A 5,000-nucleotide genomic window follows, 5' to 3' on the forward strand; every position below is an offset into this window, starting at 1 on the left:
AAAGAAAAACTTTCACCATCATTCACTCCATCACTGTCTTGCCAGAAGGGTGCTTTACACTACAGTTTTTAAACTGCAACATTAACACCCCTCCTTCAGAGTGCAGGCACTGTACTTCCCATCTCCAGGACTCAAGTCCAGCTTGCCGGTTTCCCTGAACCCCTTCATAAATGTTACTTTGCTCACACTCCAACAGCACGTCAACTATTAAAAACCATTTGTCTCCATTCACTCCTATCAAACACGCTCACGCATGCCTGCTGGAAGTCCAAGCCCCTCGCACACAAAACCTCCTTTACCCCCTCTCTCCAACCTTTCCTAGGCCGACCCCTACCCCGCCTTACTTCCACTGCAGACTGATACACTCTTGAAGTCATTCTGTTTCGCTCCATTCTCTCTACATGTCCGAACCACCTCAACAACCCTTCCTCAGCCCTCTGGACAACAGTTTTGGTAATCCCGCACCTCCTCCTAACTTCCAAACTACGAATTCTTTGTATTATATTCACACCACACATTGCCCTCAGACATGACATCTCCACTGCCTCCAGCCTTCTCCTCGCTGCAACATTCATCACCCATGCTTCACACCCATATAAGAGCGTTGGTAAAACTATACTCTCATACATTCCCCTCTTTGCCTCTAAGGACAAAGTTCTTTGTCTCCACAGACTCCTAAGTGCACCACTCACTCTTTTCCCCTCATAAATTCTATGATTCACCTCATCTTTCATAGACCCATCCGCTGACACGTCCACTCCCAAATATCTGAATACATTCACCTCCTCCATACTCTCTCCCTCCAATCTGATATTCAATCCTTCATCACCTAATCTTTTTGTTATCCTCATAACCTTACTCTTTCCTGAATTCACCTTTAATTTTCTTCTTTTGCACACCCTACCAAATTCATCCACCAATCTCTGCAACTTCTCTTCAGAATCTCCCAAGAGCACAGTGTCATAAGCAAAGAGCAGCTGTGACAACTCCCACTTTGTGTGTGATTCTTTATCTTTTAACTCCACGCCTCTTTTCCAAGACCCTCGCATTTACTTCTCTTACAACCCCATCTATAAATATATTAAACAACCACGGTGACATCACACATCCTTGTCTAAGGCCTACTTTTACTGGGAAATAATTTCCCTCTTTCCTACATACTCTAACTTGAGCCTCACTATCCTCGTAAAAACTCTTCACTGCTTTCAGTAACCTACCTCCTACACCATACACTTGCAACATCTGCCACATTGCCCCCCTATCCACCCTGTCATACGCCTTTTCCAAATCCATAAATGCCACAAAGACCTCTTTAGCCTTATCTAAATACTGTTCACTTATATGTTTCACTGTAAACACCTGGTCCACACACCCCCTACCTTTCCTAAAGCCTCCTTGTTCATCTGCTATCCTATTCTCCGTCTTACTCTTAATTCTTTCAATAATAACTCTACCATACACTTTACCAGGTACACTCAGCAGACTTATCCCCCTATAATTTTTGCACTCTCTTTTATCCCCTTTGCCTTTATACAAAGGAACTATGCATGCTCTCTGCCAATCCCTAGGTACCATACCTTCTTCCATACATTTATTAAATAATTGCACCAACAACTCCAAAACTATATCCCCACCTGCTTTTAACATTTCTATCTTTATCCCATCAATCCCGGCTGCCTTACCCCCTTTCATTTTACCTACTGCCTCACGAACTTCCCCCACACTCACAACTGGCTCTTCCTCACTCCTACAAGATGTTATTCCTCCTTGCCCTATACACGAAATCACAGCTTCCCTATCTTCATCAACATTTAACAATTCCTCAAAATATTCCCTCCATCTTCCTAATACCTCTAACTCTCCATTTAATAACTCTCCTCTCCTATTTTTAACTGACAAATCCATTTGTTCTCTAGGCTTTCTTAACTTGTTAATCTCACTCCAAAACTTTTTCTTATTTTCAACAAAATTTGTTGATAACATCTCACCCACTCTCTCATTTGCTCTCTTTTTACATTGCTTCACCACTCTCTTAACCTCTCTCTTTTTCTCCATATACTCTTCCCTCCTTGCATCACTTCTACTTTGTAAAAACTTCTCATATGCTAACTTTTTCTCCCTTACTACTCTCTTTACATCATCATTCCACCAATCGCACCTCTTCCCTCCCGCACCCACTTTCCTGTAACCTCAAACTTCTGCTGAACACTCTAACACTACATTTTTAAACCTACCCCATACCTCTTCGACCCCATTGCCTATGCTCTCATTAGCCCATCTATCCTCCAATAGCTGTTTATATCTTACCCTAACTGCCTCCTCTTTTAGTTTATAAACCTTCACCTCTCTTTTCCCTGATGCTTCTATTCTCCTTGTATCCCATCTACCTTTTACTCTCAGTGTAGCTACAACTAGAAAGTGATCTGATATATCTGTGGCCCCTCTATAAACATGTACATCCTGAAGTCTACTCAACAGTCTTTTATCTACCAATACATAATCCAACAAACTACTGTCATTTCGCCCTACATCATATCTTGTATACTTATTTATCCTCTTTTTCTTAAAATGTGTATTACCTATAACTAAACCCCTTTCTATACAAAGTTCAATCAAAGGGCTCCCATTATCATTTACACCTGGCACCCCAAACTTACCTACCACACCCTCTCTAAAAGTTTCTCCTACTTTAACATTCAGGTCCCCTACCACAATTACTCTCTCACTTGGTTCAAAGGCTCCTATACATTCACTTAACATCTCCCAAAATCTCTCTCTCTCCTCTGCATTCCTCTCTTCTCCAGGTGCATACACGCTTGTTATGACCCACTTCTCGCATCCAACCTTTACTTTAATCCACATAATTCTTGAATTTACACATTCATATTCTCTTTTCTCCTTCCATAACTGATCATTCAACATTACTGCTACCCCTTCCTTTGCTCTAACTCTCTCAGATACTCCAGATTTAATCCCATTTATTCCCCCCCACTGAAACTCCCCTACCCCCTTCAGCTTTGTTTCGCTTAGGGCCAGGACATCCAACTTCTTTTCATTCATAACATCAGCAATCATCTGTTTCTTGTCATCCGCACTACATCCACGCACATTTAAGCATCCCAGTTTTATAAAGTTTTTCTTCTTCTCTTTTTTAGTAAATGTCTACAGGAGAAGGGGTTACTAGCCCATTGCTCCCGGCATTTTAGTCGCCTCATACGACACGCATGGCTTACGGAGGAAAGATTCTTTTCCACTTCCCCATGGACAATAGAAGAAATAAAGAAGAACAAGAGCTATTTAGAAAAAGGAGAAAAACCTAGATGTATGTATATATATATATATATATATATATATATATATATATATATATATATATATATATATATATATATATATATATATATATATATATAATATATATATAATATAATATATATATAATATAATATATATATATGAAGGAGGGGTGTTAATGTTGCAGTTTAAAAACTGTAGTGTAAAGCACCCTTCTGGCAAGACAGTGATGGAGTGAATGATGGTGAAAGTTTTTCTTTTTCGGGCCACCCTGCCTTGGTGGGAATCGGCCGGTGTGATAATAAAAAAAATAAAAAAAAAATATATATATATATATATATATATATATAGATATATATATATATATATATATATGTATATATATATATATATATATATATATGTATATATATATATATGTATATATATATATATATGTATATATATATATATGTATATATATATATATATATATAATGTATATGCATGTGCGTGTCTGTGAAGTGTGACCATAGTGTAAGTTGGAGTAGCAAGATATCCCTGTTATCTAGCGTGTTTATGAGACAGAAAAAGAAACCAGCAATCCTACCATCATGCAAAACAGTTACAGATTTCTTTTTCACAGTCATCTGGCAGGACGGTAGTACTTCCCTGGGTCGTTGCTGTCTACCAACCTTTCGTTTCAAATTCTACTTTATTTCTCAGCATTATTTTCTGTGAGTATAACAATATTTAAATAAAATACAATGATATAAATACCAAATCTGTAACTTGATACCGTTACTACTGTACAGCGATGGTTTACTGCTTACAAAGAGAGTGTTAAAGCACTTAGAATATGCTCTCCTGAACGGGAAAAGAAATATGTTGATAATATTTATACAGAAAATGTTTAAAGGCCAGGTCCATAATCTACACTACCTTAGAGAGCTACTAGGAGAAGAGTACAATAAATCCAGTGAGGAGCCGAGACACTATGGTTACAATTAAAGAACACTGTCACCACTCTTGGTTACAATTAAAGAACACTGTCACCACTCTTGGTTACAATTAAAGAACACTGTCACCACTCTTGGTTACAATTAAAGAACACTGTCACCACTCTTGGTTACAATTAAAGAGCACTGTTACCACTCTTGGTAGCAGCAACAGGCTGGTGACTCAGGCAGTCAACAAAGATTTCTGGTCTCTGTTCGACCTAGGAGGCTAGTAGACACCTCGAAAAAGCAGGTCACTGCAAGTTTAATCGGTACTTATAAAAAAAAGTAATTATTACAAATATTAATAGTAGTGTTAAAATCAAAATGTTTTATTACCGTCCTGGAGTTTACCTGGAGTAAGGTAAACTCCAGGACGGTCACGAGAACAATGTGATTATTCGGTTAGAAGAGAAGTTGAGGGTTTGTCTCATTATCTATGCATGACTTGTGAGCACCCAGAGCCTGGCTTGTGAGCAACCAGAGCCTGACTTGTGAGCAACCAGAGCCTTGCTTGTGAGCACCCAGAGCCTGGCTTGTGAGCACCCAGAGCCTGGCTTGTGAGCAACCAGAGCCTGGCTTGTGAGCAACCAGAGCCTGGCTTGTGAGCAACCAGAGCCTGGCTTGTGAGTAACCAGAGCCTGGCTTGTGAGTAACCAGAGCCTGGCTTGTGAGCAACCAGAGCCTGGCTTGTGAGCAACCAGAGCCTGGCTTGTGAGTAACCAGAGC

Source organism: Cherax quadricarinatus, chromosome 4, assembly GCF_038502225.1.
Source record: "Cherax quadricarinatus isolate ZL_2023a chromosome 4, ASM3850222v1, whole genome shotgun sequence".
NCBI classification, from domain to species: Eukaryota; Metazoa; Arthropoda; class Malacostraca; order Decapoda; family Parastacidae; genus Cherax; species Cherax quadricarinatus.